Consider the following 27,800-nt stretch of genomic DNA (forward strand, 5'->3'; position numbering starts at 1 on the left):
ATCCATAAAGCTCCCTCAAAACCATCCTTCTGGAATAGTTCACAATCAGCTACCTGACGTGGCAGAAGAGGTAGCTGACAGCCAAATGTCCTTTGTCTTTCTGTGTCCCATTCCAAGTCAGAGCTCCTCATTTCTCTCTCTTAACCTGTAACGTAACTTCCTAGTCCATTGAATGCAAATCATCTCTGAATGGGGACCCCAACAAATAACTTGAAGTCCCTGGAAAGAGTTTTCTCCTTTTCAAACAAGTACCTTTGGAAACAATAAGCCAAAGAGTCAAAAAGATTTCATAAGAGAAGTTATCATAAAAGCAAATTGTCAAGAAACTGACCCTCCCTCCAGATCCTTAGTTTCAGAGATTTTATTACATCTTCTTCATTACAAAATATAAATACTTACAAGGAAGGAAGTAATTTGAAAATTATTATTAATCAAGTTCTATGTTTTAGAGATGAGCAGTTTTTCTCTTAAGGGACTTTGAATTAGAAACCTTCTCCAAGAGACAGACATGGAGAAAAGTTTCAGCCACCTCAAATTTTGATAACATCCATGAAATGTAAACTGATATATCTCATAACTAATGTTTTATAAACCTGTCCTTAAAAATCAAGCACATGCTCTCAACACGTTCTGTCATGGAAATTGTTCCAACAGGCAAATAAATAGGCATTTCCATGGTTAAGGCTTCACAGCTGTCACATTATTTAGTTCTGCACAAATGAAAAATCCTATTACCAAAAAAAGGTTGGAAAATCTGCTGCTGGAATCTAGCAAGCAGATTGCATCTTCACATTGTTTTAGTCAGTGTACTCCCTCAAATGCAAATAAGAACCCAGAAAAATATTTCATTATAAATAAGTATGTGGTCTGAAAACAAGCCCAGCACAACTGGAAATGTGTCAAAATGAGAAGTTAATGCTTTGCCATCTTTAACTAATGATGCATTACAGAAAAGAGGTCACAATTCCTCAATCCCCATGCTGCAATTACCCAAAAACGCACATCCGAACTCTAAAGGACAACAGAACAAACCATAAAACCTCCTGCTTCTTCAAGGTCACAGAATAGACTTTCATATCACAAAACTCAAAAGAATCCAAATTCCTAACTAGGCAACATGTTCCTCCCTGAACTGGTCCCCCTAAAAGGGAATTTGAGTCTACAAAGCCTATTTCTGCTAGTTTGGGCTTGATTTCTACTATTTCCCAGGTATTTGAGGAGAGGAGAAAAAAAATCAGTATGTTGGGGGGCAGGAATACAAGCAGACCGAAACATGAATTTTCATTTCTTTCTGATAAAAATTTAAATAACTGTTTGAAGTTTACATCGAAGTAAAAGAAAAGCAGAATTTCCAGAAATTGCTCCAGGAATTCATGGAAAGTGGAGTCCTTCATCTGTACTTTAAAAGAGAAAAGAAAAAAACACGAGAAATACCAAGAACTAGATGGTTCCCTCAAATGATTTTTGACAAGGGTTCTAAAACCATTTAATGGGAAAAGGACAATCTTTTCAATAAATAATGCTGTTTTAATAAATAAAACTGGATATCCACATGCAAAAGAATGAAGACGGACCCTTACCTAACACTATATACAAAAATTAACTCAAAATGGATCAAAGACCTAAATGTAAGACCTAAAACTATAAACGCTTAGAAGAAAACATAAGGCCAAAGCTTCATGAAATTGGATTTGGCAATGATATCTTTGCTATGATACCAAAGGAAACAAAAGAAAACAAAAGAAGGCAACAAAAGAAAAAAATAGACAAATTGGAATTCATGAAAATTAAAAAACATTGTGCATCAAAATGTACTATCAACAGAGTAAAAAAGCACCCCACGGAATGGGAGGAAATATTTGAAAATCTCTACCTGATAAGGGATTATATGATGATACATAGGGATTACATATCCAGAATACACATAGAACTCCTAAAACTCAACAACAAAAAACCTAATTAAAAATGGACACATAGAACTCCTAAAACTCAACAACAAAAAACCTAATTAAAAATGGGCAAAGGACTTGAATAGACATTTCTCCAAAGATATACAAATGGCCAATAAGCACATGAAATCAAAACTACAATACAAATAAAATACCACAATACAAATCAAAACTACACTGAAATACCACTTTCACACCCATTAGGGTGGTCACTATCAAAAAAAGAAAAAGAGAATAACAAGTGTTGACAAGGATGTGGAGAACTTGGAATCCTTGTGCACGGTTGGTTGGAGTGCAAAACGAACGGTATGGCAGTTCCTCAAAAAATTAAAAATAGATTTACCATATGTTACAGCTATTTAACTTCTGGGTATATGCCCAAAAGAATTGAAAGCAAGATCTCAAAGAGATACAGTATTTACACAGCCATGTTCATAGCAGCATATTCACAATAGCTAAACTATGGAAGAAACCCAGGTGCCCAATGATAGACAAAAGGATAAACAAAATGTAGTATATACATACTATGGAATATTAGTGAGCCTTAAAAAGAAGATAAATTTTGACATATGCTACAACATGGATGAAACTTGTGAATATTATGCTAAGTGAAATAAACCAGTAACAAAAAAAGAAATACTGTCTAATTCCACTTATATGAGGTACTTAGAGCAATCAAATCATAAAGACGGAAAATAGAATGATGCTTGCCAGGAACTAGGGGTAGGTTGGAATGGGGAATTACTGTTTAATGGGTATAGAGTTTCAGTTTTACAAGATGAAAAGAGTTATGGAGCTGGACGGTGGCGATGGTTGCACAAAATTGTAAATGTGTTTGATGTCACTGTACACATAGAAAAAGTTAAGATGATAAATTTTATGTATATTTCACCACAATAAAAAAATTAGGGAGAATGCCTAGGTTCTTATTCCCTTATAATATCACCAATGGGAGAGTTAAATGGTTGCTCTTTGGTACCCACATTTATGTTTCAGAATTACCACCTGGCAATTACCTTGAGCAAGTGACTCAGCCTCTCTGTTTTTCAGCTTCCTCATTGATAAACTATCTGCCTAAAAGTGTGGTGTGAGGATTAGACAAGTTTGTATGTGTAAAGCACTTAGTCTAGCATAGCATATACTACATAAGTATTAGCTGTTACTATTACTACCATGACCACTAAATCTATTCCCAGAATCCCCCATAAAATCCCATCCGACCACGGAGAAACCATTTGCATGTCATTCTCTGAAATGATAATGGCCTGACCATCTGATCTAAAAAAAAAAAAGAGAATCTTCCCTTCCTCAGCCAGAGCACACTATTGGGAACTAGGGCCCAAGTTATTCTGTCCTTCGGGCAGCAAAAGAGGTAAGTAAGATACTTATTCCCACTTGCATTCATTCAACAAATATTAATTGTGTACCTCGTCTGTTCTGGGCACTGTACCAGGTGTCGCATTTATTCACTCATGGTCAGTACCTCCCACTGTACTCGCTGGAGTGCAAGGCCTCGTTTCCTTACTTAAGTGTCGCGTCAGCTAAAAGAAATGTTAATATAAAAACTTTTCCCAGGGTGAAACTGACAAGAATAGAAGAGGGTAGCCGAAATTGTTCATTTCCATTTTTCTCCCTATAGTTCTAAAAATAAGTTCTTCATTTACTTTCAAATTAAATAAAGCAGATTATTTCCAGATGTGTTTTTGCCCAAAATCTGTCAGGGTGGAAGACTTCAGGCAAACTTGCTTAGAAATTGACAAAGTGACAGAGCCGCCTGTCCTGCCTCCACTCCCCACCCCACATACACCCCAGGGACCCTAGCACACTGCTGAGCAATGTGAATAGAGCTAGGAAGGCTGCGGTGCGGGGAGGCCCCCAGGACCCAGGAAAGGCAATGCACAAGCACAGAGCACCACAGAAGCTACCATCTCCTCTAAAACTTCCAGATAGGCACCAGAAGCTAAAACCTCTCAGAACTTAACATTTACTGAGGCCCAGGGAAGACTTAGCCACTTGTGAAAGAGCTGGTATGAGGATCATGATTTTATGAAGTCACCTCATTGTGTTCTGGCAGCACAGTGGGGAAAAAAAAAAAAAAAAAAGAACACTGACTACTTGGGAGTGAGACCTGCCTGGGCTTGAGTTCCATGGCTACCACTTCATTGCTGTGTGACTCTGGGCAAATACCTATTTAACGTCCTTAAGTTCCATTTTCCTTATCTATATTTTATGGCTTAAGATTCCTACCTTTGAGGATCTTTGGGAGGATTAAAGGAAATGATTCATGTTTAGACCTAGCTGATGTTTGACACAATAGAAACTCAACAGGATGGATGCCCTGCCCCCACTCCCCCTTATTTTCAGGCAGGAAAAAATGTCCCAAGGAACTCAACCCCTGATTTAGAGGAATAATGAGAATGGATCCCAGGCAAATACTGCCCCTACTTTTTCTAAAAGCCTAGTCCTGATAACTAATATGTTTAGGACTCTGACAGTACTTGAGATGTTAGGAAAAATTCAACAATTCCACCAAACCTTCTCCAATAGCCTTTCTCACCTGAAATCTATAAGTGGACAGTCAGGAAGTCTTCAGCTTCACCCTGCAAAGCCCCTATACACTTACATGCCTGTATACATCCAACCTGAAGAACCGGGCTCATCTCTTATGTAAGGACCAAGAACCTTTTGGAGCCCTTCATATCTCTGAAAACTTGACTCAAAAAAAAAAAAAAAAAGTTGGCTCTGCATTTGTGGCATTTCAAGGAGTGTTAAAAGGGACCCCAAACCAGCCCCAGGTTTTCATGGGTCACTAGAAGGACTCAAAGGACAGCATACGGTCATAGTCACCAGCTGATTTTAGTGACAGGGTAAAAGCAAAATGAGCAAAGAACAAAAGGAGACGGGGTGAAGTCTGGGGAAAACCATGCATGAGCTTCCAAGAGTCCTTTCCCAGCGGAGTCGCACAGGTCATGCAACAAGCTGTGACAACATGGGAAATGTTACCAACCAGGAAAGCTCCTATCAGATTCGGTGCCCAGGGTGTTTAGTGGGGACTGGTCAGGTAGACACCCCCTGCCGAGCATGCACCTGAATTCCAAACTCCCAGAAGAAAAGCAGGTGCTCAGCAGAAACTGCATGGTCTGCACCAACTGTTCAGGTACAGTGAGCCACTCTTACCATTTAGAGCGGCGGGAACCCTTCTGAAGTCCAAGTTCCTAGATGCCAGTCCAGGACAACCGGGCCTTTCTAAGGATAAGCGGTCTCAGGCCTGCTATGTTACATCTTTTCTGCACACATGGAAAGAAAAAACTAAATATCTAATTAATAACTGCCCATTGACCACTAAATTCTTATAGCCAATTGGTGTACTGAAATCCTTAAAAAGAAAATATAGTGAATGTAAGTCAGTGCTTCAAAACATGCATTCGGCACATTTGTACTGTGTCAGCCTGCTGGGCTCTGGGCATTAAGGAAATAACATCCCTCAGTCCCTGCCCTTTAGAACTTTCAGACCAAAGGGAAAATGAGATGAGTACATAAAGAGCAATAACACAAGGTGGTATGTGATGACGGCCATAAAAAAGGTGTAAGCCAAACACTAAGCCGGTTAGAGAAGGGAAAGGAAACTTCCTGCTGCGATCAACCAGGAAGATTTTGGTAAGAATTACCACAGAGCTACAGTTTTAAAGACAGGATTTGAAAGTAAGTGACAGGGCTGAGAAGAGCTCAACAAGGGGAATAAAAATATTTTTTGATTGGAATCAGTTTGATTGGAAGACAGGATTCATAGAGGGAATAGCGGAAGGTGAGAATTTAAAACAGAGGCTAGGATCAGATCACTGAAGGTCTCAAATCTTGGATAAGGAGATTGTCCTTTATGCACTGGGTGATGGGGAGTGTGAGTGTGTGTGTGTGTGTGTGTGTGTGTGTGTGTGTGTGTGTGTGTTTACATTTTTAACCATGCTACTTTAGCATGAATGAAGGAAAGGAGTCACTTCAAGCAAAAGGGCCAGGGCTTTCGCAGTAGACCTCACAAATGCCAAAAAAAAAAAAAAGCCAGAGTGGCAGAAGACATGAAGTACAAATGTCACTGGGAAGGAAGCAGTAACAACGCTCCTCGGGAGATGAACGAATCAAACAAGACTCAAAGTTCTTAAACTGAGTTAAGTGGGGGATCAGTGCACGGAATCAGGAATGCCTGGAAGGGCAGCCAGGTTAAAGGTGAAAACTAAGAACATGGCAGAAAATTCAGTGGGCACGTCTGGAACTCCAGTGGAGATGAAGAACCAGAGCTCAGGAGAAAGGCTGTCGCTGGAACTGTAAATAGGAATGTCCCCAGCTTAGCAGCTCAGCTGTAGCAGAGGGAGTGATTGGACTCAGCAAGGAAAAGAATGCAATGAAATAAAATCACAGGAAAGAAAGCAAATGGCATTGTACTTGTCAACTGAAAAGAGAAAGAGCAGCTAGGTTGGAGAAACACAATAGTGGTGGGTCACAAAGCTGGGGAAAGAATTTCAGGAAAGAGGGAGTTATCGACCCAGCCAACTGCCGCAAGGAGTCCAAGCAGGGCAGACAAAGCCAATAGATTTGGTGACTGGCAGGCCACCAGTGACCTTTGCCAATCAAAGACAGGGTGGCCCGAAAACTGTGTGTCAGCCAAGGCCTCATGTCACTGAGGAAGAACGTGAGATGAAGTTCTGGAGGTGAGGCTGAGGGTAGAGAAAGTGGTATAAAGAGGGACGGACCCCAACCTTCAAAAGACATGGTTGTAGAGAGATGGTGTCCAAACAATGGTGACACTGATTGCCAGGAGCAGCCGCCTCCACCTTCTCCCTCAGCGGGCAGAGAGGGGGAGGAGCTCTGGGACAACCAAGGGTGCTCTTCACAACCCCGGGGACAATAATGATGGTGTGAAGCAGCTGCTTCCTCAGCCAGCAGCGGTGGATAACGGCAGAACGAAGCAGCAAACGACGGGCAGAACTGCCAGCACCCTTCCAACTGGACACTGGTTGGAAAGTGGTAGAGCTGCCCGTTTCTAGTAAAGTGGGTGAACAGAAAAACCTCCCTATCAGAAGCAGGTCGTTCCTTTCGCTCCAGCATTAACCATTTCTAGGTCTCTGTTTTCCCCTTGGGGAGAAGAGATCTTCTTCATTGTCAGAAGTTGACCTGCCTAGCGTCCACCAGGAAGCATGATATTTTCCCCCAGACACACAGAACCCTGGTGACACGCATTCTGGAGAAGCCAAATATTACACATGGCAAGTCCACAGCTATACATTTCTTCAAGCAAACATGACTCAGCTCTTAAGATTGGTAGAGAGGTAGCACTATAAACACACACAAACACACACACACACACACACACACTATCTCTATAGCCAGACTACCTTGGTTCAAATCCTGACACCACTTATTACCTTTATTATTGGAAATAAGTTACTTAACCTCTGTTTTTTCATCTGTAAAATGGGCAACCTCATACAGTCGTGGTGAGGATTCGTGTAAACAGCTTAACTCAAGTTCTGACACATAGTAAGTGTTCAATAATAGTTGGCTATTATTATTCTTATTTGAGTTTCACTACAATACCATGAAATAAAGGCAGGCTATCACTATCATCTCCATTTTACTAATAAGAAAACTGAGGCTCAGAGAGCAAACCTTGCTCAATTTTCACAGTGCTGGATCTGAAAAAAGTCAGTCTCCTTAATGAGTTATACAAAGCTCTCCATGATCGGCCTGCCACCAACCTTTCTGGCCTCAGCTCCCTCCAGTCTTGCCTTGAACGTGCAACTGTGCTCACCACACTACTTCCTGCCCTTCTTAACTGTCTGATCCCTATTCATCCCTCAAGTCTTCTCCCAAGTGTCACCTCTTCCAGGAAGCCCTTGGCATGTGATCCTTCTTCCCTGTCTCCAGACCTCTCCCCTCTGTGCTCATATCTGATTATTGCCATCACACCATGGAGTAATTATAGACGTGTATGGACTCTGAACCTAAAACAATTTCTGGCACATAATAAACACAGCAAGCACTCACTGAGTATTTGTTGAGTGAACTAACTCTTATAATCTAAATCTGATATGCTTCCCACTAACTCATGCTGCCCCTTTTATGAACAAATGTTCACTACTCAAAAATAGTTTTAAAAGAGTAGCAACAAATTCCACCAAAGAGCAACCAATCATACCATACTTAAATAGTAAGCTGAACATAAACACTTGTTCATTGTAGGTACAGAAAGTGGAAGCGTGCGTGTACACGTACACACACACACACACACCTTCATAGACCTGATCATTGCCACCCATAGTTCATCTGTCTTGGTGCTTTTGGTCTCAAAGGAAAGAAAGCACACCTGGATTACCAAAGATTCATCCTAGATATGATTAGTCCAGCGACGAGGACCTGAGGCTTGACACACGAAAGAGGTCAGGTTCAACGGTTTCATATTCCAAAAGCCCAAGGTGAGATTCCTCTAGGAGTTTAAAGCACACATCTTGCTCTCTGTGTACCCCATGTCACCCCAAGACTGACTTCAGCTCCTGACTGCTCAGAGAGGGGTCTGGGGGAAAGGCTACCAGAGAAGGGGACAGCGGGGCGCACCCCCTGCATCCTTGTTTCCTCAACTACCAAGCAAACACCTGTGCTCAGTTCCACGGTAGGGTCACGTCTGTCCCCAGCAGAATCTGAAAGGTGGAACCATGTCCTGAACACCACCCTGTTCAGGTGGGGAAGCAGGTGATCCTCTCTACATCCAGGCACCTCTAGTAACCAAGGCTGATCTCCCCGAGGGACTCCAGGTATGTCAGGTTTTCCCTCTGGTCTGGATAAAGCAGACGACGCTTAGGAAAACATAAGCAGAGACCTAGAAACACAAAAACACTAGTGTGTACTTGTGTCTGACTCTGACTGCTTGGAGAAAAGGGCCACCCGGTTTCTTGCAACTTGCCCATAAATGATAGTTCTGTGGCTCAAGCCTCCCTGCTCCTCCCCCCAGGAAACTCAGAGGCTGTTAACCACAGCACTGCATGCTGTGCACAAGAAACATCTTTAAAGCACGAACCAAATCCAGCACGCACTGGGTGTCAACGATTCCCATAATCTTAAACTCAATTCTGGAGATAAGGAAAAGGGCCTTAAACATTCTGTCTAGATTCAAGCCTCAATCATTTTGCCAAAGGCACACCTGGGTCTTTTATTAAAAAGTGGCAAATATGCTTAGCTTCAAAGCAGGTCCTAGTTATCTTCTTGGAATAATTTGGCTCCAGTGTGCTCTAGTCTATAAATTAGAATATGGAGTTACCCTTTTCCAACACACATGTACCTTCCTATAAAAGTCTTACACAGCAGCGCCATCTCTACAAGTACCTGTTAACAAAAAGCTTTAAAAGATGTTTTTATCTCTAAGTCCAAACAAGGGTGCCTTCCTTCAACCTCAAATCCATCTTCTATACTTTTGGCAGTGTTACTGTCCTAAAGAGAAATTCAGTTATTTTACTCACAATATTGAGACACTTCCTTGCAGCATCCAAAGTAAAGAGCACGTTTTTAGCCTGGTTTCACCTCTGGGCTTCAACCCACCACATGAGCAACACCTCCAACCATAAGTTAGTTACCTGCTTTAGGTGCCAACTCGGTGGTCTCTCCCTGTTGCCCTTCCTGCCTCCGCGCCATTGATTGTGACAGCCCCTCAATCTCTGGTCTCTACCCCACCCCCTTCTCAATCTAGCAAACTCCTTCGGGGCCGTGGACTTACCTCATCTCTTACCTTCTAGTTTTCCCAGGCAGTTGCTCTCTCTGAAATCTCACAATGAGCTGTATGTATTTCTACTAGAACATTTACCACTGTATCGTAAGTATTACTTGATCATTGTTGCCCTTATTATGGGCATATTCTTGACCATTTTTTAATCCCCAGAGTCTGGTTGTCAATTTAATGACTAGATGAAAAATCCAATAAAATCGTAAGGCAAATATCATCAACCCCCATTTTCTACTCATGGCAACTGAAGCAGCTGTAAAATTAAATGACTTAATGAAGTGCAATTGGATAATGGTAAAGCTTGTACTGTAGGAACACTTCAGGGCCAAGAGGAAATCTAGAGGAAGAGAGAGAGCGGGAAGGGAGGGAAGGAAACTGGCATTTACTAAATAGCTATTCTGTGTAAGACAATAGCGAACACTTTAATAGATTCATTATCTTATTTATTCTTTGGAGCCACTTGGTGAGAGATCGATTATAAATATAATTTTTTTCAAAAAAGGAAACTGAGACTCAGAGAGGTTAAGTAACTTGTTCAGTCACACAACTAGTAAGTGGATCCAAAGTTTAAACTCAACATTGACTGCAAAGCCAAGTTTATTCTACCACAAAGTGGCCTCTATCGGAAACATGGGCTTCCAGACTCACACTTGCCCACGGACACAAGTCAGAAACACCTTCCCACCATAACCCCTCCCCCCGCTACTGTGCTTCATGACATTCTGGCTTCTGACTGCTCCTCACAACGATGTTATCAGGGGCAACATATTTATTGGATTGGTGCAAAAGTAATTGCGGTTTAAAAGGTTAAAAATAATGGCAAAAACTGCAATTATTTTTGCACCAAACTAATAACGTGTCTGTGCCTTAATTTCCTCATCATGAAATGGGAAAAACAATCATACCAAAACACAGTGTCCAGAATAGATTAGTGAGGATTAAATAAATGGATGTAGGTACAATGCATGGAACAGTGCCTGGTACATAGTAAATGCTCACTGAATATCAGATATCATCATCCTCACTCACTTGCCTCACAGAGTTGAAAAAGCAGTGTGAAGCTACCAAACATAACTCAACATGTTACTTTAGCAACAAAAGATCAGATACAATACTTTTAAAATAACGAGTAAGATGACTCTTACATAACCCCCAAGCCCCATCGTTGAAGTAGATCCATAGCACTTGCAGACTGAATGTCTGTGGTTTCAACTCTTCACAAGTGAATTTGAATATGTGTCACACAGAATCTGTAGTTATATCAACTATGGCACCAGACAGGTATGAGGTGGTGAGTCCTTGACTAATGAGTCTCAGGCCAACCATCCAGCAACAGCATCCCAATCTGTTGTGGCTGGTTTTCATTAAATATATCACCTCATTTAATCCTCTGAACCACCTTGTGAGGCAGGCACGATCATCCCCATTATACAGACACACTGAGGAAATGGTGTGCCAGGGCAATCGTTGCAGCAAGGGTCTCAGGATGGACCCCAAACATGTCCCAACATGGTAGACCTGAAACAATCCTAGAATCCATTCCAAAAAGAATCAAAGAATTAAACTGAAAACTCAGACCCCATACTTCTAAAATGCAAATGACTCGTCTAAAATCAGCAGTGGTAAAGAATCTGCCATTAAAAAAAAAAAAAAATCTAACACGCCACAGTTCAGTCATTCTCCCAGGGGACAGGAGTGATTGAAGCCCTGATCTGACTGAGAAGCGGCTTGGGTTGGCTGGGATCCAGCCCATGCCCTCAGCCTCACAGCCCTGTGTTTTAATCAACTGACTCAGCCAGTGGCAGAAGAGCCCTGGAGCCTGTGGCCATGAGTAATGCGAGCACTAAACACATCTGTCTAATCAGAACCTGATGGGGTCAGTTCCGTCAAGACTAACAGTAAAACAATGCTTCTGCAAGAGAAAAAAAAAAATGCCTGTGCTCGCTAAACATATACTAAAATTGGAACAATACAAAGAAGATTACATGGCCTCTGCACAAGAATGACACGCACATTCGTGAAGCAGTCCATATTTTTATTTCTCAACAGAAACTTTGCAGGCCAGAAAAGTATGGCATGAAATATCCAAAGTAATGAAAAGCAAGGACCTACAAGCAAGACTACCAAGCAATCTACCCAGCGAGGCTATCATTTAAAATTGAAGGAGAGATAAAGCGCTTCCCAGACAAGAAAGAGCTAAAGGAATTCATTACCACCAGTATTACAAGAAATGTTAATGGACTTCTTTAAAAAGAATTGGGGGGAAAAGATCCAATACATGAATAATAAAATGGCAATAACTAAGTACCTATCAATAATCACTTTAAATAGATCAAATGCTCCAATCAAAAGATATAAGGTAGCTGAATGAATAAGAAAACAAGACCCATACATATGCTGTCTACAAGAAACACCTCAGATTGAAAGACACACATAGACTGAAAGGGATGGAAAAAGATATTTCATGCAAATGAAATGGAAAAAAGCTGCAGTCACAATACTGCTATCAGACAAAATAGACTTTAAAATGAAGACTGTAATAAGTGACAAAGAAGGACATTAAATAATGATAAAGGGGTCAATCGAACAAGAGGATATAACTCTAGTAAACCTCTATGCACCCAATATAGGAGCACCTAAATATATAAAGCAAATATTGACGGACAAAAAGGGAGAGATCAACAATAATACAATCATAGTAGGGGACTTTAACACCCCATTGACACCAATGGACAGGTCTTCCAGACAGAACATCAACAAAGAAACAGCAGCCTTAAATGACACACTAGACCAGATGGATTTAATTGATATTTTTAGAGCATTCCACCCCAAAGTAGCAGAGTATACATTCTTTTCAAGTGCACATGAAACATTTTCCGAGATAGACCACATGGGAGGGTACAAAAAATGTCTCAATAAATTCAACAAGATTAAAATCATATCAAGTGTCCTCTCTGACTATAATGGTATAAAACTAGAAATCAATTACAAAACACACACATACACACACACGCACATGGAGGCTAAATAACATGCTATTACACAATGAGTGGATTAACAATGAGACCAAGAAAGTACTCGAAAGATACCTTGAGACAAATTAAAATGAAAACACAGTGACTCCAAATCTATGACACACAGTGAAAGCAGTCCTCAGAGAGAAAGTCATAGCAATACAGGCCTACCTCAAGAAACAAGAAAAATCTCAAATAAACAATCTAACTTTACACTTAAAGTAACTAGAAAAAGAACAGTAAACAAAGCCCAAAGTGAGAAGGAAGTACTAAAGATCAAAACAGAAATAAACAACATAGTCTAAAAAAATGATACAAAAGATCAATGAAGCCACGAGCTGGTTCTTTGAGAAGAAAAGCAAAATTGATAAGCCTTTAACCAGACTCATCAATTAAAAAAAAGAGAGAGGACCCAAATAAATAAAATCAGAAATGAAAGAGAAGTGACAACAGACACCACAAAAATACAAAAAAAATTTTAAGCAAATACTATGAGCAATTATATGCCAATATATTAGACGATCTGAAAGAAATGGATAAATTCCTAGAAGCATACCATCTTCCAAGGCTGAATCAAGAAGAAACAGAATATCTATACCAACCAATTACTACTAATGATATTGAATCAGTAATCAGCAAGCTCCCAACAAACAAAAGCACTGGACCAGATGGCTTCACAGGTGAATTTTACCAAACATTCCAAAAAGAATTAAGACCTATTCTTCTCAAACTGCTCCAAAAAATTCAAGAGAAGGGGACGCTCCCAAGTTCATTCTGTGATGCCATAATTACCCTGATTCCAAAACCAGACAGACATTACAAAAATGAAAACTATAAGCCAATGTCCCTGATGAAGATAGATGTAAAAATCCTCAACAAAATATTAGCAAACCGAATTCAGCAATACATTAAAAAGACCATACACCATGATCAACTGTGATTTATTCCTAGGATGCAAGATTGGTTCAATATCTGCAAATCAATTGACATAATACATCACATACAAAAATGAAAGATAAAAATCATATGAGTATATCAACAGGTGCAGAAAGAGCATTTGACAAAATCCATCATCCATTTATGATAAACTCTCAGCAAAGTGAAAATAGAGGGAACATATCTCAACAGAATAAAGGCCATATATGACAAACCCACAGCTAATGTCATACTCAATGGGGAGAAGTTCAAAGCATTCTCCTTAAGATCGGGAACAAGACAAGGAGGTCCACTTTCACCACTTTTATTCAACATAGTATTGGAAGTCCTGGCCACAGCAATCCGACAAGAAAAAGAAATAAAAGGCACTCAAACTGGAAAGGACGAAGTAAAGCTGTCATTATTTGTAGATGACATGATCCTATATATAGACAATCTGAAAGATTCCAACAAAAAAACTATTGATACTGATAAATGAATTCAGTAAACTAGTAGGATACCAAATTAATATTCAGAAATTGGTTGCATTTTTATATACCAATAACAAACTATCAGAAAGAGAAATTAAGAACACAATCCCATTTACAACTGCATCAAAAAAATAAAAATATGGGGCCGACCCGGTGGCTCAGGCGGTTGGAGCTCCATGTTCCTAACGCCAAATGCTGCTGGTTAGATTCCCACATGGGCCAGTGGGCTCTCAACCACAAGGTTGCTGGCTCGATTCTTCAACTCTGGCAAGGTATGGTGGGCTGCGCTCCCTGCAACTAAGATTGAACAGGGCACCTTGAGCTGAGCTTCCGGATGGCTCAGTCGGTTGGAGCACATCCTCTCAACCACAAGGTTGCTGGTTCAACTCCCACAAGGGATGGTGGTAGCCCCGTTACTAACAATGGCAACTGGACCTGGAGCTGAGCTGTGCCCTCCACAACTAAGATTGAAAGGACAACAACTTGACTTGGAAAAAGTCCTGGAAGTACACACTGTTCCCCAATAAAGTCCTGTTCCCCTTCCCCAATAAAATCTTTAATAAATAAATATAAATAAAAACACTTAGGAATAAATTTAACCAAGGAATTGAAAGACCTGTACTCAGAGATAAAAGATATTGAAGAAACAAACTGAAGAAGATACAAATAAATGGAAGCATATGGATAGGAAGAATTAACATCATTAAAATGTCCCTACTACCCAAAGCAATCTACAGATTCAATGCAATCCTTATCAAAATACCAATGTCATTTTTCACAGAACTAGAACAAATAATCCTAAAATTTATATGAAACCATAAAAGACCCCAAATAGCCATAGCAATCTTGAGAAAGAAGAACAGTTGGAGGTATCTTACAGTGTTTCCCGAAAAAAAAAAAAAGACCTAGGCCGACCATCAGCTCTAATGCGTCTTTGGGAGCAAAAATTAATATAAGACCTGGCCTTATATTATATTATACAAAACCCAGTCTTATATTAAAATAAGACTGGGTGTTATATTAATTTTTACTCCAAAAGATGCATTAGAGCTGATGATTCAGCTAGGTCTTATTTTCGGGGAAACACGGAGGTACTACCTGATACCAAACTACACTACAAGGCCATCCCTAGTAATCAAAACAGCATGGCACGGGCATAAGAACAGACACATAGATCAATGAAACAGAACAGAGAGCCCAGAAATAGACCCATGCTTATATGGTCATTTAATCTATGACAAAGGAGGCTAGAATATACAGTGGTGCTGGCGGGGCAGCTGGTTGGCTCAGTTGGTTAGAGTGCAGTGCTCATAACACCAGGGCTGCTGGTTCGATTCCCACAAGGGCCAGTGAGATGCGCCCTCCACTATTAGATTGAAAACAACTTGACTTGGAGCTGATGGGTCCTGGAAAAACACACTGTTCCCCAATAAAAATTTTAAATAAATAAATAAATGGAACTGGGAAAACTAAACAGACACATGCAGAAAAATGAAACTGGGTCACCTTCTTACTCTGTATTCAAGAAAAAACTCAAAATGGATTAAAGACTTAAATACAAGACCCAAAACCATAAAACTCTTAGAAGAAGACATAAGCAGTAAACTCTCTGACATTGCCCTTAGTAATATTTTTTTCTGATATATCTACTCGGACAAGAGAAACAGAAGAAAAAATAAACAAATAAGACTACATCATACGAAAAAGGTTTTTCACAGCAAAGGAAACAATCAACAAAATGAAAAGACAGCCTACCGAATGGGAGAAGATATTTGACAATGATACATCTGATTCTGATAAGGAGTACATTCAAAATTTATAAAAACTCATACAACGCAACACCAAACAATCAAACTATCCAATTGAAAAATGGGCAGAGGACCTAAATAGACATTTCTCCAAAGAGGACATACAGATGGCCAATAGACATGAAAAGATGCTCAATGTCACTAATCATCAGAGAAAGGCAAATTAAAACCACAGTGAGATATCACCTCATTCATACCTGTCAGGATGGCCATCATCAATGATTCAACAAACAAATGTTGGCGAGGATGTGGAGAAAAGGGAACCCTCGTACACTCTTTGTGAGATTGCAGATTGGTGCTACCACTATGGAAAACAGCATGGAGATTACTCAATAAATTAAAAAATAGAACTACCTTATGACTCAGCAATTCCATTTCTGGGTATTTATCCAAAGAAATCTAAATCACTAATTCAAAAAGATATATGCACCCCTGTGTTCAATGCAGCACTATTCACAATAGCCAAGATATGGAAGCAACCCAAGGGCCCATCAATAGGCGACTGGATAAAGAAGAAGTGATACATATCTACGGTGGAATATTACTCAGCCATCAAATAGAATGAAATCTTACCACTTGCGACAACAGGGATGGACCTACAGGGTAGTATGCTAAGTGAAATAAGTCAGACAGAGACAAATACCATATGATCTCACTTATATGTGGAATCTAAAGAACAAAACAAACAAAAAATCAGAAACAGACGCAGAACAAACTGATGGTTTATCAGATGGGAGGAGGTTGGAGGGCTGGGTGAAAAGGTGAAGTGATTAAGAAATACAAACTGGAAAACCAATAAAATGAACCTAAGCCGTCATAAAAAATAGCACAAATTGGTAGTTAACAAAATAGTCACAGGAATGTAAAGTACAGCGTAAGGAATATAGTCAATAATATTGTAATAACTATGTACAGTGCCAGGTGAATAGTAGACTTATCAGGAAATCGCTTCATAAATTACAAGAATGTCTAGCCACTATGCTGCACACCTGAAACTAATATAAAATACTATTAAATGTCAACTAAAATTGAAAAACAAAAAGAGAGTATCTTAAAAGGGAAAAAAAAGAATTTCTTGATATAGGATGCACATTTTTTATTGCCTTCAGTGTGAATGTACCAGTTTGCACTCACAACATATTGTGTGTGTTTATGTGTACAAGTTTTAATAAAATTGATATCTTATTGCTTTAAAAAAAAAAAAAGTCCATTCTACCCAGAAGTTAAGCAATGCTTTTCTTTCCCTCTAACTCTGAATGCAGACTTGTGCAATTTTTACTGCCCCTCTGAAATATTTCTTGATATATTTTATGGAAAGAAGAATCATCTAGGAATAATAAGCCAAATCTATTTCTACTAGTAACTGCACAATGTCTAGAAAGTATGACATTAGGAAATGCTTCTATTTTGGCCTTCTTTTATCTCTGTCATCATTACAAGTGACAATGCACATGAAAGCGTTTTTGTAGGTTTGGGTACTTTGCACATGTGTAAAGGTATCACTGCAATCACATGAGGGTCATTGCAACATAGTTCAGCACCTTCAGTCACAAGAGTGATTCATTCATTCGTTCATTAAAAATATTTTACAAAGTTTCCATTGAATATCAGGCAATGTGAATGCAGAATTAAACCAAGTAGTCCAAGCCCTTGGGGGAGCAATCTTCTCCCAAATTGGTCTTTTCATCTCCACGGCGTTCCGACCACAACTGCACTCTTTTCTCCTGTCTCCCTCCCTCTCTCTCTCTCTCTCTCTCTCTGTCCCTCTCTTAGAGTTCTGAGCCACTCAAGGGTCTTCAGCGTTCTCCAACAGTCCTAGCACAGGAACAAGTCCCCAGTGGGCACTAAGGAAAAATGCCATATTTAAAAGGTGAGTACTTAGTACGTGGCTTTATTACCATAAATAATTTGCTTTCACTATACTTTTGTCAACCTACCTTCCCAAAAGTTGCCTGAAAGCAGTTCTCTCCTCCCAAGGGAGAACCCAGAGCTGGAAGCAACATGAAGTAGGAACATTTTCTGACACCTGATTCATCTGGATGTAGTAATTTTCTACCAAACTTCTATTTGAGTAGATGTGAATGGAAAATAACCCAGAATCATAGATTTTTAAGATTGGAAGGCATCTCATCTGATCCAACTCCCTCACTTTATAGATAAAGAAACCAAGGCTCAGGGAGAGGATACGACTAACTCCAGTTTGCACAGCTTGTCTCTGAGGCAGGAGTAGAAGCCAAGCCACCTGTCTCCCAATTCAGGGCCTATTCCTCTCCCCCAGCTGCCAGGAGCTAAGTCTATGGGCAGCCCTTGCAGCAGTCAGTGGGTACAGGGACTCAGCCATGCCCCCACCGGTATACCCCCTTTCTAGCTGCTCTCTTAAGGCAATAAGAGACAGCCCTCAGGAGCTCTGGGACTCTCTGTGCAATGCAGAGCTCCTTTGAATGGCAAGCCTGCTTTTATTCTGTGAAATGGGATTTTTTTTGTCCTTTTCTTCTGTTCAGGATAGTGATGAAGGTCAATGAGATGCTAGCCATCAAATAATTCTATATTCTTTGAAGAAAACTTAATATTTTCATCATAATTAAGTCCTACTAATGTTAAGTCCAAGAGTTAGATGCCAGCATTTTACAAAGACCGACATTGCTTTTAATCTTCTACATCTAAACTTTTTAAAAGAACATAGCATACACATTTGCATGCAATGCAAGTAACAATAACACTGACACTTGGTCCTCATAGTGTCTGTTAGGGGAAGGTAGAAACACCTATGTCATTATCCCCAATTTACGGAAGAGAAAATCTGTTCAAGAAAGCTACCTGTCTTGCCCAAAGTCACACAGGTAATAAAATGCAATGCTGTAGCACTGACCTTATCTAAGGCTCTCTCCGCCTTACTATGCAATTTAGCTTTAGGATTTTCTGCTCAAATTTTCCATATAACACCACCAAGGAGCTACCTTTTCTGCTGCAGTTGAAGCATTTAAGACACTTGAGTCACTTCAAAAGGAGTACAACTTGACCCTACAACTTCAGCAGCAGCCCCTCAGCAGGTGCTTGTCTCTGCTAGAAGCTAAATGACAGGTGAATTATGGGGGGTGAACTTTGGGGTTCATAAACAGGATTAACTTTTATGATGTTTGTAATTATTCATAACTTCCTACATTCTTCCAAAAACAATCTGAGATGGCTCTTAGTTCTGACAATAATTCAATCAAAAGTAAGGGCTGTATTCATTTATTCATTTTTTAAAAAAATTACTCATATAGATGCAGAGAAAAGATTTGGAAGGCCACCTCTCAAGTGTGAATGCACTGATTATTCATAGTAGTACTATTAATATTAATCTGAATCTATTTTACAATAAATATGTATAGCTTTGGTCATAAGAAAACAAACAACAATGATCTCACATATATGTGGAATCTAATAAAAGCTGAACTCGTAGAAACAGAAAGTAGAATGGTGGTTGCCAGAGGCTGGGGAGTAGGGAAAATGGGGCAACGTTTGTCAAAGGGTACAACCCGTTATAAGATGAATAAATTCTGAGGATCTAATATACAGTGCAGTGACTATAGTTAACACTGTATTATACACTTACAAGTTGTTAAGTAAAATTTATTCTCACTACAAAAAGTAATAGTAGCACTATATGCATGTATCAAATCATCAGTGTACGCCTTAGTCTTATACAATGTTATGTGTCAATTATATCTCAATAAATTTGGCAGGAAGACAAACATAAAGATTATTTTTATTTTTAAAACACAGTCTTCTTTCTGAAAAGTGGGAAAAGGAGTTATCTCCACAAGCAGCTGGGAAGCTCGAGTACTGTAAACCCAGTGAATGGAAAATGGAAAATGCAAACAGTTCTCTACGTCTTCAGACCAGAATCTCTGCCCTGCTTCTCCATTTGGGCATGCTCAGCCCCCAAGAATATAAATCAGTATGCCAGGACACCAATTTTACACAAAGAATTTTGCGGGAAAAAGGTTTATATACATAGATATGTATACAAACACACACACACAAATTCGATGTATGAAATCAAATGAAAAATTGCATAAATCCTTACATCAATTTTCAGGCTTGTTGGGGCCAATCTGAATTACATACCCTCAGCCAGCACTTGTCAGTCATTCATCTCAGAAACTCTTCTATGGAAAACTTGGGGAACCCTAAGGCAAATAGTACCATCTGATTTCTCCCTCTTTTTGAGAGAGCAGCAACCTCATTAATTAAGTCACTTTTCCTGTTAGTTTTTTTTATATCTTTAAAAATTCTTTACAAACAGGTGGCAGCAAACATGTTACCAGGGAAATCTGGAAGCCACAGGGGCACAGTCCACCCAGCCTCCCTTGCCTGAGAAGGAGAGCTGCCTGGCCTGGATGGTGGGTCCAGGCTGCTCATGGGCGGCCTCACATTTTTGCAGGACAGCAGACCACTCTGCACAAGGTGCTAATTCATTCATTCCACAAATGTTTATTGAGCTAAGCCTGAGAAAGGCCTCTTAGGGGACAGTGGGATCATTCACAAGCCAACGGTTAGGGCTAACGGATCAGATGTGGACAATCAATCTTTCATTAGACCTCAAACCACCTCTAGGATAAAGCAAACAGGGCCCCTGCCCCACCCACTCACTAGCAGCTGGGAAGGATCAGGCAGACGTCCTAGCGCAGGACTGCTGCTTGCGAGAGGCCAAGGCGGTCACTGATGGCCACCAGAACCACAGAAACTCCTGCACCAAAAATGACATAACACCTCTGAACACTCTGAACAGTGTCTAGCACCTAGTGAGAACTCAGCAGTCATTTCTGCTGTTACTACTCCAGCTTTCCCTTACACCAGGAGCACCAAAAAAGTGGAAAGAACGCAGGTTTTAGAATCAGAGAGACTGGATTTGAATCCCAGCTATGCCACTTACTAGCTATGTGACAGGGATGGGTTCTTTCTGAGCCTCAGTTTCTCATTTGCAAAATGGGGTAATTAACAGTATAACATTCCTCACGTGGCTTGGTGAAAATTAAGGACATATATACAGAGTGCCTGGCCCGTAAGTGCCCAATAAAAGACAGTCAATATTGCTACTGCCCTGCCCCCTTTTCGACCCCTCTTGAGGGGTCCTGGAATCTGATTTCACCTGGATACCACATTAAGGAAGAAGAACTGCAGGGATGAGGGAGTGGAGGGTAGGTGGGAGTCAAGGGGGACTTCTGGAGACCTTCCACAGAAACCCATCAAAGTCCGCAGTTGCTTTCAACCATCTTCCATTGTTTGGCTGCTCCATCCAACTGACAGCTGAAGCCACTGTTCCCTAGCTGGGAATGGCTGCCAAGAAGGCGACAGGAAACTGGACACTAGTTTGAATCCATCCTACCTTTCAGTGTTTGTCTGTCTGTCTGAAGCCCCACTGGACTTCCTCTGCACATCCCTGCTAGTCTGTGTGGGTCAGGAGGCTGATTCATAGTCTGTTCTTATCTAGGCTTCCATCTCAACCCAGAGCCCAAAGCTCTGGAAGCTGCTGGTCACAAACTAGCACTGAATAAAAATAAGGACTTTTCATTGAGACAGGAAGTGGAGCCCCTCAAAGTCAAAGGGGATTTATAAAGGGAAGAGGGAGAAAAGGGAAAAGGGAGGAGGCAGGATGGGTTCAGAGAGGCCCACTTCCTTCATGCTGATGGAGCCCTCCGACTTAGCCGCTGAAGTGGTTGGTTTTTCACTTTAAAAGATGATAAATCCCATTCCTGTGATTTATAACTCAATGCGGGACAAGGTCTGAGTGTAGGAAGAGAATTCCAAAACAAATCTGCTTATGTTCCAGTAGAAGTCATCAGCTCCCAAATCCCCCTTCCCAACACCCCACCTGTAGACAGGCCCTACTAACACTGCCATACTTCCCCCTCAGCAATCTGGGGCAGGTAGTCTGCAGCCAGGTCCAGCCAGCAGCCAGCCCGAAGCCCAAGGTCAGTTCTCAAAAGCCCCAGGAAACAGGACAGCCCAGCAGAACCCCCGCCTACACAGGCAGCTCGGCTTCCTGGAGACTCGACCCTCCGGGCAGCGCAGCTAGCTGGCTCTTCAGTAGGTGGGAAACTGAGGAAGGGAGAGGGAGCTTGCCGGGTGCCAAAACGCAGTTCACGGTTTAGAACTCAGAAGACTAAAAAGCATCATTTCAACACCAACTCCCTCATTTAACAGAGGAGGAAACAGAGACCCAGAGAGGGAAGAAGGTTGCCCGAGGTAACACAGCGAGTGGGCAAAGAAGTCGACACGAGAACCCGGGAGTGCTGCTTTCAGTCGCAGCGGGGCAGGGAGCGCGTCTCGCTGCCTCCCTCGTCCTCTTGCCCGCAGACCCAAGCCGGCTGGTACAAACCTCGCAACTCCGGGCGCGGCGCGTTACCTCCCTCGGGACCGGGCGCCGCGAGCCTCCTCTCCCCCGGCGGGGCGCTGACGGCTCTGCCCGGCTCGCTCGCGGGACAGCCCAGGTGTCGCCCCGCAGCTGTCAGAGCAGGGCGCTGTGTGCAGGCCCCTCCTGCGGGTGGGGACTGCAGAGCAGGGGCTGCTCCGGAGCGCGCGGGCCAATGGCGTTGCGCCCGCGCCCCGCCCCGCCCCGCCCCGCCCCGCCCCCGCGGCCCGCGGGCTCCAGCCCCCCGCCCTGCCCTTCGCCCACCCCTCCCCGCCCCCGCCGTTTTCTTTTTCCTCCTTGGCCAACACTGTTCATCACTGACCTTCTCAAGCATACTTTGCCCCGAAACAACTTTTTTACTGAGCGGATAAAAAATGCTACGCTGTTAGGTTGTGACCACTGTGCGTTAGGGAACCGTGGAGCCCAAGAGCGTGGCGCACGAGGAGCCCCTCCACTCATTCTGGGATCCGCCACCAGCAGGGAAAGGGGCGCGGAGTGGTGTGGATCCTCGTGAGCAAGCTGCTTTAACCGCTCCGGGCATCCGTTGCCTCACGAGTAAAATAGATTTAAAAAAGACCTCACAGGTTGTCGAGGCGATTAAATGAAGTGGTGCTTTAAAGTACTATAGTAACACCTCATAAATGGTGAGGTGTAGGGCCTGAGCCCCCCATTGGCTGTGCAGTGAGGACTGGTGCAATGCTGGAAGGTGCTGGCTGGTGGGGAAGCAGGCACTCCTATAAATACAATATTGTATATAGCCAATTATAAAAAGTTACTGATGATGGGACTAGCCCAGGCAAACTTCCGAAATTGGTAAACCTTAAAGCCTTCTCCTTCTCCATCATCTCCCCAATTAGTGTTTTCCATCCAGCTGAGGGTGGCCCACGTCTGCCTCCGGTTCTTCCAAAGACCTTCCTTCTCCCAAGTTTACCAATGTGGATCTCCAAGGGCCTCATTCAGTGCTGGACACAAGACTGCTAACCTGACCTAATCCTTGCACTATTCATGTGCGTGTTCTGGCTTTCACCCAATTCTGAGTCTACCGTGTCCCTGTGTAAGGTATGCACAGGTATGCAAAAGAAGATCAAGCCATTCACCCTGCCTTTGAAGAGACAAATTTGTAAATAATTTCAGTTTAGGGTAATAACTGCCGTACTAGGCGTACAAAGTGTTATATAGAGAGTCCCACACGGGGCGAGAAGGGCAATAAAAGCTTAACAAGGTGTGAGCAAGATAAGTCTTGAAGGGGGGCTATAACTTAGGTCAGATGGAAACTGGAGAGACTGGTGGGTGCAGGGAGGCAGGGAAGACATAGAGATGCCTGTCATAGGTCGTGACTGTTGCACAGGGTGAAGCTAGGGAGATAGGGAGACAGATAGATACAGGAAGAGCCGCCGCGTTGCGGTGCTGAGGGAAGCGGCGGTATCCGGTTGGGGATGGCTGCTGCTGAATGATTTCAAGCGGAGGAGTGGCATGATCTCATTTGCTTTAGTACCTCGCTTTCAGTGTCGGTTATCTCCTCCAGCCTGGAGGGCAGGCACTGGGTCTTGCTCACCTGTGGATGCCTTGCGTCACCTGGTACCTGGCTTTGAAAGCGCTCAATGCTTGCTACTCCCAGCGTCACTCCTCCCCAGGAAACGAACAGCACCTCCTCCTACCAACTAGGGGGCGGGTCCAAGGATTCTCACTTTAGGCTCTGTGGCAGGCAGGTGGGGACCCTCAACTTGTCCAAAAAACTGGTATGGCTCAGAGGTTAAAAGCTGGAGATGTGATGTCAAATGGCCAAGGTTCAACTTCTGGCCCCACCACTTTCTAACAGGTCTTTAGGCCAGTCACTTAACTTCTCTGTGCCGCAGTTTGCTCATTTGTTGAAGCGATGATGATAATGTTCCTCTCACTAAAGCTGCTGTGAAAGTTAAAAGGAGAAAGTGCCTGTGTTTAGCAGAGTGCCTTGTGCACAGAGAGTACTGGATAAATCTCAGCATGATCATATCAAGTCAGCAGTGGCTTGTTCCTCTTAACCTATAGTAGATGGCCACTCTTCAAAATGGTTTGCATGTAAGTGACACTTAAATTTCACAGAATTCTCTGTTGATAGAGAAAGACAAGTGATGAGGGCTAGTGCAGTGCAGCGGTTAAACGTACAGACTTGGTGCGTGTCCCAACTCCACCAGTAAACTAGCTGGGTGACTTTGGACAAGTCACTTAACCTCTTTAAGCCTCTGTCCCTCTTCTATAAAACAGAAATAGTAATATTACCACTCTACGTAAGGGAGATGCTGTAATACATATAGCATATTGCCTGGCCCAAGATAAAATCTCAATAAACATTAGCTAATAGTATGATAAGGGTTAAAAGAGAGGTCTTACTTATACTTTGGGGAAAGGTAATCTAACAGTAATGCATTGGAAGGCGGAAGTGTAATCCCGGAAGAACACTAAGCCTAAATGTTAAGGTTGGTGCTGGATCTGTGAAAATTGACTGGGTCGGGAGTAGAAGTGAGCTTAGAAACCCGCAGGTGGAGCATGGGCCTGAAGGAATTTTCTAGTTAGAAGTGGGTTATTTAAATTTGGAAACCCTGTCTGAACACAGAAAAAAAATTCTTGCAACTCTATGGAACTGAAAATAGAGGGTTGTGTGCAGGGTCACGTACGATGGTTCTCTGAGCTGTCCTGGAATGGTAAAATGCCAGAAGGCTGGTGTTTTCAACTGAGAATCTGCGATTTAACCCCTAACACCACCCAGCTGTGACTTTGTAGAGTCATAGGCACATTGCCAAGTTGTTTAGTTTTATAAGCTAGTTAGCAGGAAATATTTACTTGTGGAATAGCCTAGGTGTGGTTCCTTCAGGCTTAAAATAGTCTCCCCTCAATTTCTGACCCACAGAATCCTTCTCATGCATCCAGGCCTGGGACAAATGTCACAAGATTCTGCCCTCCTATGTTGAATGACTTGATCCTTCAAACCCCTCCAACTCCCATAATGTATTCCTCAAGCCTTTTCTGTCTTTACAGTTAGTTGTGACAGGATAGGCCACTCCCCAACAGTGTTAAAACTCATCCAATTCAGGGACCCCTTTTCTCCCTGTATTTCTTCTCACCACCTCCATCCTGCCCCCAACCCCATCTCTACCCTAAATGACTTGTATGCCATAGGCACTTAACAAATGCTTGTTAAATTGCATTGGCAGGCCGGTCTCTCACAGTAGAAATGTGACAGAGAGCAGCTCTTTTGCCTCCATGGAAAAGTAAAAACAACTTCCTTGTGAAGACGTGACTGTGTCTTGAAGCTATGTGGATTTATAATTTTTTACCCACCAAAAATTGAAGCTATTGCTGAAATGCTGTACAATTACATCTAGTGTGGTAATGTGGTTGGATGACTTATAGCAGTAGGTATCAAATGTATAGCATTTAGAGCACAGTTCAGTCATGGTACTGGGTCACCAAAGCAGGAGTCTGGTTTTCTGAATAATTTGCCAATACTGAATATCTTTTTAACTTTTGGAAGTACAAAACTTTGGCCTTGAATCAAACTGTGTTAGCAATCTCTCCACAGTCTTTAATAATGCCTTGCATTTCTGTTGGGCTTTGTATTTTTCAAAGCTCTTTCATTTTGACTATCTTGTTTGATCTTCACATCAACCCTATGATGTAGGAAGGGCAGCTATTAGTATCTGCATTTTACAGATGAAGACGGAGGGACTTGAGAGGATCCGGCTCTAACCCCAAGCCAAATGGCAAGCTAGCGAAAAAGTCAAGGTTGGAACCAAAGTATCTACTATACCAGAAAGATTTCTGATATTCGTGAAGATTGCAGCATCATTATTTATAACTTTTATGAGCAACAATATTATGCAGACATGTCTTAAATTATATTTATGTGTATACGCGTATATTTTCATACAGAGTTCTTTTCAAAAAGTAAGGAAAAACCTTTGTGGTAATCATCTCCCTCAGATATGTATGTGTAATAATCATAATTTTTACTTCCATGTTTTTCATCTGTGCATTATCGACATTCATTCCAACATTAATTATTCTTTTACAACTTCTCTATGTTTACTTTATCAGTGTTTTAAACATATTTTCTTATTTTAGTGCTTAAAGAAAGAATAAATATTACTTTGGAAAACAGAAGACTTCCGTTTATATGAGATAACTGGAAGAGTCAAATTCGAAGAGACAGAAAATAGAATGTTTACCAGGCCCTGGGGAAAAAGAGTATTGGGAGTTATTGGATAGATTTTCCTTGTGGCATGTTGGAAAAGTTCTGGAGATGGATGATGGTGATGGTTGCAGAACAATGTGAATGTACTTAATGCCACAGAATTGTACATTTTAAAGTGGTTAATATGGTAAACTTCATGTTTGTGTATCAGTTACCACAATAAAAAGAGTAGAAGACCGTCTTGTTTAATATGAGATTCCCTCACATAGACGGCTCATTATAACGTAACTCATGATATTTTTTGTGTTTGTTTTTTTTGAAATTCATCTTACCTGAGAGCCCCTTTATACTTTCTCTAAAAGAAAAAATAGTGATCTGTAGAGAGCCCTACGAACCTTATTAAGGGGAAAAATCCAAAATGGGGTTGAGGTTTGTATGATAAGGCAAGAACCTAGGAGATTACTATAGCTACTGTGAATCGAGTGCTTCCTACCTGCCAGGTATTAACTAAATGCTTTTACCTATTACGTCATGTAATCGCCTGAGCAGCTCTAAGAGGTAGCAGATGAAAAACTGAGTTATATGAAGGTTAAGTTACTTGTCCAGAGCTACCCAGCCAAACGCCTTCCCCGCCAGCTACAGAAACTCTGGGGCTGACTTTTCCAGGAGGTGGCAGAATCTCCTTCCTCCAAGATGCAGTGGTCTGGGTTATGCCATTGGACTAAAGCAGGGTAATTTGCTCAGGCATTCCTTGTGACACAACTTCCTCTGTGTTGTAATTGCTGTCACCTGTTCTTTACAGAATCACTGTGTCCTGTTGACTAGGCCTGGGCTGTCCAAGATGGTAGCCACCAGCCACAAATGGCTATTGAGCACCAGAAATGTGACGAGTCTGGATTGAGAAGTACTATAAGTGTAAAACACCAACCAGAAAAAAAAGTAAAATATCACATCAGTAATTTTCTATTGATTTCATGTTGAAAAGATAATATTTTGATAGTTAATTAAAAGATAATTAAATAAAAGATAATTAAATAAAATATAGTATCAAAATAAATTCAATCTATTTCTTTTTACTGTTGTTTTAGTGTGGCTACTAGAAAATTTTAAATTAAATATGTGGCTCTTGGTGGCGGATGATTACTAGAATGAGTGAGGCGAACATATTGTAAGGTATAAAAATGTCAAATCACTATACTGTACACCTGAAAATAATATAACCAAATAAGATTGTATACCAGCTATACTTATATACTTAAATTAAAAAAAAATTCGTGGCTCTCATTA

The 27,800-nt window shown here is 41.4% G+C and overlaps 1 protein-coding gene and 1 non-coding gene across 12 annotated transcripts in view; one reads left to right on the forward strand and one right to left on the reverse strand.

The window, feature by feature from the left end:
- Positions 1–22,452, reverse strand: part of SYTL2 (synaptotagmin like 2) — a 104,317-nt gene extending 81,865 nt beyond the window's left edge. For 10 of the 11 annotated variants that reach the window (XR_004424344.1, XM_033120204.1, XM_033120199.1 and 7 more), the window contains exon 1: positions 22,310–22,452. The gene's annotated coding sequence lies outside the window, so the exon portion shown is untranslated. The remainder of the gene's footprint in view (positions 1–22,309) is intronic. The other variant, XM_033120197.1, reaches the window with a different exon arrangement.
- LOC117031411 (U6 spliceosomal RNA) lies at positions 11,648–11,751 on the forward strand. The gene has a single exon (XR_004424549.1). It is a non-coding gene; the product is annotated as a U6 spliceosomal RNA (small nuclear RNA).
- Positions 22,453–27,800: the final 5,348 nt, after the last annotated feature.

This window comes from Rhinolophus ferrumequinum, chromosome 11, assembly GCF_004115265.2.
Source record: "Rhinolophus ferrumequinum isolate MPI-CBG mRhiFer1 chromosome 11, mRhiFer1_v1.p, whole genome shotgun sequence".
Lineage (NCBI taxonomy): Eukaryota > Metazoa > Chordata > Mammalia > Chiroptera > Rhinolophidae > Rhinolophus > Rhinolophus ferrumequinum.